We start from the raw sequence: 14,468 nt of genomic DNA, 5'->3' as shown, positions 1-14,468 counted from the left end.
CCCCATCCAACCTGCCCTTGAACACCTCCAGGGATGGGGCATCCACAACCTGGAAGATCTTCCTGGAAGATCTGGGCATTCACTTAGGGACTACCTGAGTTCAGTAACTCTTCTGCTGTCCATAGAAGTACATGGAAATTGTGAGTAAATGATACTACAGCACATCAACCAATATTAGTACTGCTGCTAATGCTGATGGAGGTAAATGAATAGATGTAAGAAAAACTGGGAAGTTAGAAGAGACAAAGTTCTCCTAAAACATTTGCTGAGAGTTTTACTCAAAGAAGTGTGACTGTTGTACTTTCTTGAAAAAACAAACAGATATTTTACTGTAGTATTCTTTTCTTCTACATCTTTTTCATTAAGTTTTACATAAACTGCTTTACATATGTGATTTTTTGAGACTTTTTATGCTTCTCTTACTGTATGATTGTCAATTTCTATATTTGATTCAAATGAATGACTTTTAATATTGTAACATATTCTGTTGGTTATATTGCAATGAGTCACAAATATGTCTCATGCTCAGTTTCCTCTCATTCCCTTTGATCACTCTGTACGACTGATTTCTCAGTACTGGTGTGCTCTCTTTCATGGTTTTTGTCTTTTCCTTTTGCAGAAATTGCTGACCTTCACACAATCACCATTCATCCATACTCTGTTCTCATCAAAGTTAGTATAACCACAAGCTGTAGGCTTCTTTTTTTAGCTTTACTCTTTCTCATTTATCATAGATGAGCTGCATTTAAGCTACAGTCAACAGCACCTCCTTGCAGGTCCACGCACTGGAGATAACGGAGGTCCTTGCTGTGAAGAAAGGGGAGTAGAGATGTAAGGGAATGATGGAGCTGAAAAGAAGTACACTAAGAGACTTTGGCAAACTTTTTTCACAGGACAATGATTGATCAGTTTGCTCTCTTCTATTTATGAATCATCTGGAAGTGGGCTTTGCCACAGTGTATGCTCAATCTGTGAGTTGCTTTTGAGTTAATTACTATGACTGTCAGCCTTTCTATTAATTTGTAATGTGTAATAATCCAAATCACCTGTCTGATGTCTTTTCCTTGGTTCAAAGATTCATTAATCCCACAAATGGCTTTGAATATAAATGTGAGTACGTTGATATAACGTTCTGTTCACAAATCCATGTTCAGAGAATAGAAGTAGTCCTATCTTAATTTTTTTTCCGCTTACAAACTGCCATAGAGTGTGCTTTCAAATTTACATGAAAAGAACATGAACAGTGTATTGAAGGAGAATTTACAGACATACAGATATCGTTGTGCAATATTTGCCCACGTTTAAAGTGTTTGCATAAGTATCAAACATGAGGAAGAATCAGAAACTCGTTAACAGAATTTCATGTACGTTTAATGTAAACACTATCTACTAAAGTCCCCAGTTAGGAAAGCATAACATGGTTAATGTATGTGACTCAGCTGAATCCCAGTGTTAAACGTGCTGTGATTAAGTAATGGATGGCTTTTGGGAAATGAATTGATGGTCTCAGGCTTGTTCCTGCTGGACAGTTATCACTGTCATACAAATGAAATTGTTATCCTATTGCTTTACAAGATAAGGAGAAGGATAATGAACAGAATAGATAAAGCAGCAGAACTATTCCTTGTCCTTAAAACATTTAAGTGGCATTTAATCATCTGGATGATGTGGTAGTAACTTATATTGCCACTGGCCTCGCTGAAATCTTTGTGGCAAAAAATATAACTTCCAAGGTCTCTAAATCTTTCTTATCAGTGACATCTCAGATGTAAATGTTCACGCAGGTTCCTACATCAGGTTGCTTTTTACTGTCAGAATTTTACACAGAAAGTTTTCTAAAAGCTTTACTACTTACTGGGAAATGAGTCCTCACGTGGAAGGAACCCAACCCTTGAAAACCAAAATGTTGGTTAAAATAAAGCAAAATAACAATATGCAGTAATGCAACATTAATTAAATAACTTTTCTCGGGGAAAAAGTTCATAAGGTATTTTTCATCAGCTCACAAATGTTCAAGAGGAGTCCATTCTGTTAAAAAGAGCTCAGATACTTCCAGTACTTAAAGCTGAAGATGCATATTATGAAGTATGAAATGTCAGGAGATGCCTTAAGGTACCGTCTACTCCATCAGTGCCTAGAAAGACAGGATCAACCACAGATGTATGTCATTCTTTACCACTGTCTAACTTGTTATTGAAACTCTCAGATGACGTAGATCCTGTACTGTTGGTTCAACAAACATCTCATTGTTTAATTAGCTCTGTTTATTCTTCCTCATGTCTGCTAGGATTCTTCTGTACTTCAGTTTAAGCCATGTTTTGTCTTACTGTCAATGGATTTATGTAATCCATACGTAATATGTATGCATGATGCCATGGGCTTCTCCTGCCCTATTCCCTACAAGGCTTTCTCCTCTCTGTCGTGTAAGCCAGTTGTGAAGATTCTCTTTAAATCCTAATGATTAATATTTTTCTTTTTCATCTTTATTATTTTGTCGGTCTTCAAGGAATTGAGAAAATGACAACATGGCATAGAACTGTGGCTTAAACTGTCTTCTAACAGCTGTCACTAAACCAGCCATCTGTACAGTATCTGTAAGGATTCCTAAATATTCATTTTTCTCTGCTTTTTGTTTTAGAAAAGATGATGGCTGTACCACGAGACACAAAGGACCCGAGAAAAGATGAAACAAAGGTCACTCATCTCTGGGCCCTGCAAACAGTGCAAGGCAAAAAACTCTTACCATCCCGAAGGCCCGTTGTTGTGCACACCACTGATGAATCATCAAATATCCAGTGTGGAACCCTGCAGATACCAGTAAGGTGTGCCAATTAACAGAGTAATGATGTAGATTGCTCTTACTCATAATAGGCCATTAATTTTCTGGTAACTCATAATACAAATAAGACAGTAGCTATCCAAGCATCCCAGTCACCTCAATTTCATATAGTAGCTATTGTTGCTAAGAATCGTATCGCCCCTGTGGGTTTTGGATCAGCTGTATCCTTGAGAAGTCTCCTAAAGTCTCTCTGCTCTGAAGCAGACACTCATGCCAAGAATAGGAGTGCTAGAGATGGAATACCACACGTGCTTCAGAGTTTACACACTGCCTAGTGCTACAGGCAAAGAGGCATAAAGGAGGAAATAGGCAGAGCAAATGTGGAAGTTTCATGTGAGATTATCTTCTCCTCTTTTACCAGACCACCACTAGATTAATTCTGATGTCTTTTGCTGACAGGTTTACAAATTATCTCATTAGTTCCTGTGAGTGTACATTCTTCCACTCAGTGAACAAATAAGCAAAGACAAAAGCAAAACCAAAAATCACAGCAGGCTGGAATTCCTACACTAAGTACAGGTCAGGCAACAGAGCTATATGATAAAAGGAATTCACACAACAGAACTGAACCAAACCAAACCAAAAACATCTTGGTGAAGGCTTTTAGTTAGAGGTATCTGGTTCAGCTTGTTATTGAAGTAATGTATTGATCAGCATTATTGTCACATTTTCCTGGACCCCAGAGGCATTCTGCATTGCCACTAATTGCTACTGAAATATTTCCTATTTTTCTGTAATTTTCTATGTTTCTCTAATTTTCTTTCAGAATTATGTTCCTACTAAAAAAATCCAGCTTTATACAAGCACTGTTGTTAAGTACTATATATTAAAAATATAGGTACATAATATATTTAAAATTTAAAACAAAGGGTATAATTATACCCTTTTTCATAGTGATAAAATTAACCCTTTTCATTTATAGGAATATTTGAATACTGTCTATTTATTGACTACTTACAAATCATCTTATTTCTAGATGAGCAAAACTATTTTTGGAACGTGATGTTGCATGTGTCCTTTTTAAAAGCTAGAAACTATGCAACACTTCATAAAGTCTTACAGGTCTTACAGTCCATGCTTGCAGTATTTAGTTTTGAGGCATATGGTTTTTAAAGCTCATCTCCTTAATGTTGTTTGTGTGCCAAGTTTACAGCTTGGCTTCCAGACTGGGATTCTCTTCTTTGTTCTAACAACTGTGAATGCCTAAAGCCCTAGCAAAGTGTCTGGAGAATTTGTTTCCAGTAGCTGCTCATATGGAAATTAGTGAGCTACTTTGACACTTGTGAAATACACGGATCACTTCTTAGAGCTTAAACATGGCTTTTTTTTTTTTTTTTTTTTTTTTTTTTTGAGGAATTGAAGTTGAATAAGGTAAAGTGGGATAAAGATTAAAAAAGACTGTGGACAGCTTAGAAAGTAGGTGGAAGGGAGATTTTCAGGTCTCTACTAACAGTGCACAAATCACATAGGAATGACAGAGAACAGAGGCTCATGGAACAGAGGCTGAATAAATTACAGAAAATATCAGATATTATAACTGAAGTAAGATGCCTGTAGGTGGAAATTCCATACCTAAGTAGGTAAGCAGAGCATGAAAGCCATGCAACTGCCTGCCTCTCTTTATCCAGGTGATGCCAGTGACTATGGAGAGCAAGTGACCATGAGATGCTACTACCTCACAGTAATCTGATTGGAAAGGGGCTTCAGGAAGTCTCTGTCCCACCGTAGGACAAGCTTTGGGGTCAGACCAAGTTGCTCAGGGCTTTTTTCATTGGAGTATCTAAAGCCATCATAGCCATATCATTTGCATAGTGATGCCAACACATGTCAGGGCAACCTGCTCCACTTTTCCAGGATAATTAAGAGGCCTTACCATGAGCAGCTCCCTTCACTAGGTGCATTCCATCAAGTTCCTTGGGCTCACGTCCTGTTTTATTGAAATGCATCCTAATCTGATTGTCCTCTGCTCAGGATAGGTCCTTATTTGGCTTCTGACCTTCCCTCTTTTCTCAAGGGTCAGGAATTCCTAAAGACCAGTCTTAACAGGAAAGACTGAGGTAAGAAAGGCACTGAATACCTCACTCTTTTCAGTGTTCTGCAAAGGGTTCCTTCTTCATTCAGCATTGAGCCCTTATTTTCCCTAGTTTTCATATTCCTGCCTATGTACCTGTAGAAGTCTTTCCTGTTGCCTTTTATGTTCCTCACCAGATTCACCTCCAGATGGACTTTGGTTGGAATAATGACTCTGTGTTTGTCCTGGGTCATCTGTTGCTGCTTATGTTTGAGTTTAGTCAGGATACCTACACTTGATCTTTTGATCACCTGTGTCAGGATCATCAGTGCACTCCAGAAATCTGGATTGTTTCTGATTGTGCTGGACTGCGTTGTCTCTTTTGCATTTATTAGGCTGTGCAAACAAGAGGTTTCTTCCAGTTATCTAATAGGCTCTAATTATGTGAGCTATCCCACTGCTTTCTGATGAAGTCATAGCCCTTTCCCTGCATACAGGCCTCCATTTCATGCTTTTGTTCCCATGACGTGGGCATTAGTGTAGAGCACTTCAGCGAGTCACAGAGATGTGCTGGTTTTCCAGAAGGAGTGTGAAAGCCTTCCCCACGTGCTGAGGAGACCTTTTCAAGAGACTGAGGCAAAACAGAAAACAGATGAATAATGTCAGATATTTGTAACTTCACTAGACCACTTTTGATTCAGAAAAGTTATATTACTAGGATGTACTTGTTATGTATTCAAATAACATTACCTCTGCTCCTTAGAGCACGTTGTCCTGCAGGAAAAAACAGCTCATGACTTAATTGTAGAATCAGAGAATTGTTTGAGTTGGAAGAAACCTTTCAAGGTCATCTTGTCCAACACCCCTGCAATGATCTGGTGCTCAGTGCCCCCATCCAGCCTGACTTTGAGTGTCTGCAGGGATGGGGCAGCCACCTCCTCTCTGGACAACATGTTCCAGTGACTCACTACTATTACTGTAAAAATCTTTTCCCTTATGTGCAATCTAAATCTCTCCTTTTAGTTTAAAACTCCCCCTGTCCTATCACAGCAGGTACTGCTAAGGAGTCTGTCCTTTCTTATAGTCCTTGTTTAGATACTGATAAAAATGACAGTGCCATTATCAGTTTCGTCACGCTAATTATTCACCTAGATAATTTATCTCGGCGTAAAGTGAAAGATGAGTCAGACTGAGCATTACAGATCTTTCTGTGTTCCCTACCTGTCTCGTGTGAGCACTTTCACTCAGTGGAACAGCATGGAAATCAACCAAGAAAAGAATATTTTCTTTCTTTCCGGTATCTACAACTAAAAGATCAATCAATTTGTTTTGCTTATGTATATATAGACATATACACATATTCTTGGGATATCTGTTCGCAAATTAGATGATTGTTTTTTGATGGATATCTTTGATTTTTATTTGGGTTGTTTCTTTCTTTCCCCCCTGAAAGCATCAGTTGGTGAGCTCTTCTCTGTGAATTTTCCCTTCTTGTAGCAAGCTGGGGAGAATTTTCTTGCCCTTCTCAAAACTCACTGGCCCTCAACATGTGGGCTGGAGTATCATCTGTTCTACTTGGGATAGTATGCATTCTACTTTGCTGAGCATAAATGTTAGCATCTTTGATAAAGCAAGAAGGCGCCTGCCTGGAGGCAAGTACTGATACAAATAGGGAAAAACCTCACTCTTAGAAAACCTTTGACAGCACTGATAACCTGAAAATGGCTTTCATTGCTAGCTGAGAGGAACATATAAGAAAACGTAGACTTGATGTTCATGGTTGAATGAAAAAATCAGGTACAGTTCTTGTTCATAACGCCCAAACATTCCTGAGTCTTTTCCTTTAGGAGCGACAAAATTGGTTTAGCTTATTCACATCAGCAGAAAGCTTCATTAGGTAAGTTTAATAATTTTTAATAATGTCATGGCATAATATTATTAAACTGTATCTCACGTATTAGAGTCTTTCAGTCAAAATAAAATACAATGAACTATTTCTTTTGTAAGTCTCATGACTAGTAACAAGGTTACTGATTACCTTTCCTACACAAAGGGAGACTTGTCTCTGTGAAGAACTGATTGTCTTCAGATGCTTGTTGGCAGCAGGCGACGTAGGGTGTTCAGGTATTCAGCAAGTATTCTTGTCCAAAAAAGCCTCATGGCCTTGCCCTCAGAATGAATCTGTACCTGTTCTGCAAAGTGGAAGGCTGCACTGGAGTTCTCAAACAACTTCACACGTGCAATTTGTCAAGGACAAAAGCCACCAATCCCCAAGAAGCTGATAAAGGAGTGGGAAGTTCATTCTTTGGCTTTGTCTCTGTCTTATTTGCGCCTGTTCTGTTTATATCCAAAACTGTGCTGAATCTTACAGATATTGCTGTCTTATACAGGGTATGAGGACTCTGGGGAGCCAGATTTGCTATGTTATGATCCCACAGATGGAAAAAATTCTGCCAATTTATTTAAATAAAGAGGCATAATTCACTACATCTTTATTCTAGGAAACCAAACTTTGTGTGATAGTAAGTTTTCAAAAGCACTAAAATTGTATTTCAGCTATTTTTTATGTTATCAGTTGTGTAGACTTCTTATTTATTGTTTCTTTTGATACTATTGGGAAGGAACCAGTCTTTATCTCTTGGTTGTCCTGAACTTTGAGGTGCAGGGAGCCAGGGCAGTACCTTCTTAATTTGTATATACACTTTCCAGTCCATGGGTGAATGCTCTGTAACAGAACAATTACTAAAGGGAACAGAAGTGATTTCTGTCACACAGAATACAGTCTGACATTGCTGACTTAGTGTTTTTCAGAAGTGTTGTCTACAGAGTCTTTCCTGAACAGTGACTAGGATCCCTGCCTCTTGTAATTGTATCCTTGCTTCTTATATGCCAGTACTGTGGGGATTTGGAGATGCAGAAATGTTATTTAGTCATGCACCACCAGACTAAACTCAGGTCACCACGAAGTGACCCAGCCCAGATCCATAGGGTGGTATCTAAATTTGTCATTTAATAGCAGACGTTTGGACATGGTAGCAGTAATAAGGGTATCTGACAATCTGGGCAGTTTTGGTAGGGTTTCCTTCTCCAGAGAGGCTTCTCCTATCTTTTTGTATCTTCTCTGGGAATGAGCTCTGCATAAGCCTCAATGGAGTTAGTCTGGTTCCAAAGGGGAAATAGAAAAATGTTGCCTTTTATACATAGTCTAGCTCTTAATACATGTAAGAGTACAGGAAGAATTTCTAAGTATTTCAAGAATCCATGAAGGAAAAGGAAGCAATCCAAATTTATTTGCTCTCAGAATATCACCCAATAACAGAAAGTCTCTGTGCCTACATTTTCCTACCTCTGAGTCTCTAACCTATAGAGAAGAGTAGTGATACAGCTTGAAACATCACCTTAGGAACAAGGTCTAACTGGAGATTAAACTGAGGATGTTATCAAGATGAAACTGAGCAATAGATGGGGCCCTGCACAGCCTGAGCTAGGGGGGGGCAGCCCTGCCCACGGCAGGGGTTGGGGCTGGGTGGGCTTTGAGATCTCTTCCAATCCAAACCATTCTCTGATTCTATGATTCCAACATCTCTACTAATCTCTACTCTAATTCAGGGATTTCCAGTAGTGGAAGTGTAACAGCAGATAATAGCTCTGTCTATTCTGTGATTATAAGCTCTTGTCACATGTGCCCAGGGTTTCCAGGCTCCTTCTCCTGCAACTGTGGGACTGGGAGACTGGATTTGGCAGGACATGCAGCAAAATTCCTGTCTGTATGCCAGCATCGATGGGAACAAGGGATATAGCTGTTATAGCTGCATAAGGTAAACCAAGAAAAAAACAACAACAAAGCTATTTCTGTGCCAGATGAATGTCACGTTTATTTTTTACTGCTTTATGACTTATGATCCCCCTACAGTATAAAATAAATATCCCTGTGGACCTGAATCAACCTTGCCCTTGTTTTAATATAGGGGTTTGTATTGATGTTTGTGAGTATAATAACTTGTCCTCGACTGAAGGAGCTCTGTGATTTTTCTTGCTCTTTGTTAAATTTATTTTTGAGAGGTACACTTGCTGCTAGTTTGATACTTACATTTTCTTTTAGCATTGTGCTGAATTCAACCTGATAGCAGTGAGAGCCCTAGGCAGAAAATACCAATTTTATGATTGTATGGTAGGTTTATTACGCCTGAGTAAAATTTCCTAACTTGCTATTGCTAGTGTCATACACTGCTTCAACTGAGCAAAAGTACTTTAGATGTTCATTGTGCATTCTTATTAATAAGACTTTCTTGCCTCTGAGCCCTTGCAAATCCAAAGTTGATCAGTAGGAGATAAAAGGAAATATCAGAAAGGGATATTCTTAAGCAAGTTCTACAAGATTATAGGAATTTTTCTCACTAGGAAAACAGACCATACATTTGGCAAATTACTAGGTTTTTTTTCCCTATGTTCAAAAGTTTTTATGAAAAATAGTCAAAATAAGCCTGAAGACAAACAGCAAGAAGTGTACTCTTCTTTTCCAGTGGAGATAGTTCAGCTTTTGATTTTCAAATACTGTTAGCCATGAGAAAGCTATGGAAAAAACAGAATCTGATGACTACGTGCAGTGATTAATGTAATTGCCTGCAGGACTAGGCCCCAGATATGTCTCCTATTTTCATCTTGTGGGCACTGTTGGTTTAGGAAAGCTATCAGATGTGTGGATTTCTCCTCCAGGTGTGTACTAGAACCACAAAATTATATAGGATGTAAAGGACCTCTGGAGGTCATTTAATCTAATGTCCTGTTCAAAATCAGGTACAGGCTAGATCTGGGTGCTGAAGGCTTAACCAGTCAAGCTGTGAGTATCTTCAAGGATGGAGGTCTCACAACCTTTATGAAAGAATCTGTTCTGGATTTTGACTACAATTTTTGTTACAGGATTTTTTATCTAACATCCAATCATAGTTCCTCTTCTTGCAAGCAGTGTCTCTTGTCCTTTGTCTTTTTCTCTATGAATCTTCAAGAAGTGATGGGTCTTGTTCTGCTAGCCTCCCACTAGCCAGTTGAAGATACGGTCTGTCCCCCTTCCACATCCCAACACTGAACAAACACAGTTCTGTCAACCTCTCCCACATGTTCTGTAGACAATGGCATAAAAAATAAAAGAAAGGGATTTTGGAAATATGCGGTAGAAGGGAGAAAGGTCATTGATGGGCTGCCCAATATTAGATCAGAAATATCCTTAACATATATTAACTTGTATCCTTGACACTAAAAATGTCAATATGTGTTAGTGTAGGTTTAATTTTTCATTTGTTTAAAGTCTGTAGGAAAGAGAAGGGCTCTTCAGCCACAGTGCAGCCCAATGGAATACAGATTTTCATGTCTCCTGGTATGTGTTCATATCTTCCAGGTTCCCACAATCACAGTGCTTTATGTATCAATGTTGCACTGCAAGCAGATAGCTATTTTGATCTTCAGGCACAAATTGGAATATTTTTACCCTACATATTTTAAAATATTCCAAACAATAATATTTATGTTTTGAGTTATTCTCCCCAGAGACATCAGTCTACATATTTAAAGTCTAACCTCTTTTTTTTTTTTCCATTTCTCAATCTTCTGGATTGCTTTTCCCTCTATTTCATTGGAGACTACAATCTTTTCTATTTGAATAGAACTTGCAGCACGCTATTGACTCTTTCATCAAGTTATGGAAGAAGTCAATTGGGCAGTCTTTCCTGTACTCAACAAGAACATCCCTCTGCACTGTGCTGGTCTATCGTGACATCCTGCCAGCATTGCTCCGCTCTGCTTATAGCCCTTCACTGAGTTCATTACTGCTCTAACCTGCCATTCCATGCAAAACAAACTGCAGTACATTTCATTCTTCAAATAAACTATTAACCTATATTCTTAGAGAGGGAAACTTTTTGAGCTGTGTCCTACAATATAGATTGAGAATATCAGTAGAAATGAGCTCAAAGAAGTGTAAGGAAATATTACCAAAAAGTTAGGAATTAATGTTAAAGCATTACATGTCCTCTCCAGATTGATGCAGCTATATCCCACTTAAAATGTCAGTGCATATGCAGACACCATCTTCAGAGAACTTCTACTATATGCATACACGTATATATAAAATTATGTTAATAAGATCAGCCATTTCTGTCTTTGCTCTGAATACTTTTGAGAAAGTGTAGGTGGTTTTCTGTAGTATGATGAATATCTTTTCAGATTAAGAGACTGTAAAAAGAGAACATTCACCTAAGAAGGGCCATCAAATGATATCCAGACAAAACAGTGAATGACTGCATTTCTTTGTGCATGGTTATTTCTTTTCCCTTTTTTTCAAGATACCTTGCTGTTTAAAAATCCCACTAGAAGAGTTTTTCTGTTGAACAGACAGAAACAGCCATACTGGATTGAACAGGAGATGCCTTAGGGTTTAGTCTTTATTGTCTTTTGAGATAAGCCTTAAAGCAACCTTACAGCCAGTGTGCTATGCCACATGGACTCACTCACGCTCAGCCACAGGCACATCAATCACACATCAGTCTTTCAGGGACATGCAGGCAAACTCCGAGCATGCCTCTGGGTCCTGCTCTGCTCACTCATTTAGAACAGGCTTTGGGATCTAAAGATGTGTAAAGCAGTTGGTATCCCATCTCTTATGCAGTTGGGGGTTAGATGCTTCAAAGGAGGATTCCTGGCTATACTAATGGTGAAGAATTTTGAAATCAATTAGAATCATAGAATCATTGAATTATTTAGGTTGAAGGAGACCTTTGGATGCCATCTAATCCAATCTGTTGCTCAGAGAGGGTCTGATTATATCAGTTTGCTCAGGGAGGTTTCTAATTGAGTGTTCAACAACTCCAAGGCTGGAGATCCCAAAAGCTGTCTGAACACGTTCCAGTGTTTGACTATCCTTATAATGAGAATATTTTCCTTATATCTAATTGGAATTTCCTGTGTTCCAAACTCTGCCCACAGCCTTTTTTCACCCTGCTGTTCTGCACATCTATTAAGAATTTTGCTCAGCTTGGCTCCACCTGCTCTGAATCTTCTGTTCAGGTACCAACTTGGTTGTTCCTCCTAATCTAGCGTTGTCTGCAGACTTGCTGAGAATGCATATTGTCCTGCCATTGGGGTTAATAATGAGGACATTAAACAGTATGAACTTCAGTGTCAGCCCCTGAAGGGTGCTGTAGTTTCTGGCTGCCAGTTGGACTTTGCACCGCTGATCACAACATTTTGCTATGTTGTTTTTGCAGGGACTGAACTGAGACTGACCAGCCTTTAAGTGACCTGGATCCTTACGCCTGCAATTTCTGAAGCTGGATGAAGACCTGCTGAAATGTTCTTGCCCTGAGGCTCCTGTGGTTGACAATTATTTTATTCTTTATACGTAAGAACTTAAAAACCTCATAGATAGTGTATCTAGATTTCCATTAAATAAAAAATGCTGCAGATTTCGTGGCTCTAAGAGTAAATTGGGTTAGCAAATTCATGGGTCTGAAACTGTTCCTGTCGATTTTTGTTCCTGAATATGAGCCAGTACCAATTTTTAGAAGTTCTACTTCTCATTAACACAGCTTTATTAGGTTCCTTCAGAATCCCTTGCAATCTTCTCTGATCTTGCCAAATGAAATAATTTTCAACCATCTGCAAAATTAATTGACTGACTCACTGTTCACATTTTTTTTTCTCAGTGATTGTACTCATACAAAACACATGGGGTTCTATCAGACGTTGGTCCTATCATGTTCCCTGAGATGTTTTAAAAGACTATTTTTATTTAAATTTTACAAGATTAACCTATATTGAAATAAAACTCTATGATCTGTGTTTCTCCAGTTCCCTACCTTTTCTTTTTTCCTTTCTTTTTTTTTAATAGCTGGAACAGTTGTTACCCTGCAGGTCTCCAGTGGAGCTGCTGATTTTAACCAGAGATTGAATATTTTGATAGCTGTTAAATCCCTTCTGTCTTCAGCATCCGCAGAGCTTTGGAGAGGTACCAGCTAGTCCTAGTGAGTTGTTGTTTGCCAGTTTGTGCCAGCCTCGTTTGCTGTACTTTTCATCTTCAGTCTCTGTTTGAGGCCCATCTTCATTACTTGAAATTACTGATCCTGGATGGGTGAATGAATACTTTTGTTGTGACATGGTGGGAAGGGATTATTCAAAGAATTCTTTAAGTTTATTTGCATTTTTGCTGTCTTTTAGTTCGTGGTCGTCTTGGGCTTGGAGATAACTAATTCACTTCTGACTTCCTGCTTCTGTAATACCTAGAAAGTTTCATTGGGTTTGTTGTATCCCGTGCAGTTCTTCTCCAAATTCCTGCTTTGCTCTTCTATCTTCTTTTCTGCACACTGTCACTAATGATTTTCCCTTTCCTGTTGACTTCTCTTCTCTTGGGTCAGATTTCTTTCTTCTCAGTGAGATTAAGTGCACGTCAGTAGATTTTTAACTTTTTTTACTTATCTAGCTAACTTCCTCAGCTACTGGCTTGTATTTCATACTAGTCTTTCTTAAGTATGTATATATACATGAGATTCATTGTATCATTTTTCCCACAAAGTAAAACTTCTAAGATACTTCTGTTACTGCACAGAAAAATCCAGCTTTAAATAATGTTTTGTGGAAAACCCAGCTAATCATGAAATCTTTAGCTGTCAAGAAACGTGTTGCTCAGTCCAGTAAAGCTACTTCTGTTAATTCAGGATTCCGTTAATTAAGCATTCACTTCATCAATGGAGACCACTGTGGAAATGTCAGGAGATGAGGAAGTGGGAGATTTTCCAGCAAGAAACGTTTAAAGCAGTAACCCTGAAGTCAGCTTTAACAATAACCAGAGAACAAAAATTTCATAGTGCTTGACAGTGGCCTTTAAGGTGAAGGATGAATACTGAGGGAGGAAGAAAGAAGCCACACTCGTGTAAAAACAGGTTTTGGATTTATAGATTGCTACAGGCTACTGAAGATGCTTATGTTCTTCAGTTTCTGTAAATCTTTCTGTGTGAACTTGTTCATCCAGATGGAGACTCAGTGATGGTACTGATACTGCAACCTGCAGAGTGGAGTTGTAGATTACTTCCTTAAAGATTACTTGTGAACTTTTGTTATAATTTCACAGAGATCCACATATATTCATGATTTTTAAGAGTTCAAACTTTTTATTTATAGCTAGAAGATAATACTTTCTCAGCACCAACCCTCACGTACCAGATTTATTTCTCTAGCTTTGTTATTCTTGGCAGCAACTGAAACCCACAAGAACTTCCTCTTCATAATCTGCAGCTTTCACTACCCTGCAGCAATTCTGAGTACTTAACAAGTACATTTCTAAACCAGACACAGAAAGGAAGTGTATTTACGATAAAAAGAAATTGCCAAAGGAATTCTGAAAGCTAAGCAAGCTATCACTTTCTTTCTTTCCCCAGTTCCATCACAGTATGATGAATCACAAATCAAGTTATCTTTTATTCTCTTGGAAAAGCTTCCAACCAAATCCTTGTTTAATGTCATAGGCAGTGTTTCAGCCAGGTTTTCTCAAGAGAGTAGCTCTATTTCATGAAACAAATTTAGATTTGCTTGGTGACCTAAAAGCCTCAACTGGATTTCAAGCTTATAAAC

The 14,468-nt window shown here is 38.5% G+C and overlaps 1 protein-coding gene across 14 annotated transcripts in view; it reads left to right on the top strand.

The window, feature by feature from the left end:
• LOC149912502 (uncharacterized) overlaps positions 1-12,147 on the top strand; it is a 32,966-nt gene extending 20,819 nt beyond the window's left edge. For 3 of the 14 annotated variants that reach the window (XR_016461694.1, XR_016461691.1, XR_016461688.1), the window contains 2 exons: positions 735-971; positions 2,639-3,265. The gene's annotated coding sequence lies outside the window, so the exon portion shown is untranslated. Of the gene's footprint in view, positions 1-734; positions 972-2,638; positions 3,301-11,828; positions 11,910-12,109 lie in introns of those variants that run through there. The other 11 variants (XR_016461696.1, XR_016461695.1, XR_016461690.1 and 8 more) reach the window with 7 other exon arrangements.
• The last annotated feature ends 2,321 nt before the right edge of the window (positions 12,148-14,468 follow it).

The sequence above is a fragment of the Phasianus colchicus genome, chromosome Z (assembly GCF_987193195.1).
Source record: "Phasianus colchicus chromosome Z, bPhaCol1.hap1.1, whole genome shotgun sequence".
Classification (NCBI taxonomy): Eukaryota; Metazoa; Chordata; class Aves; order Galliformes; family Phasianidae; genus Phasianus; species Phasianus colchicus.
Note: the sequence above shows the minus strand (reverse complement) of the source record. Positions and strands in the feature narration are given on the sequence as shown.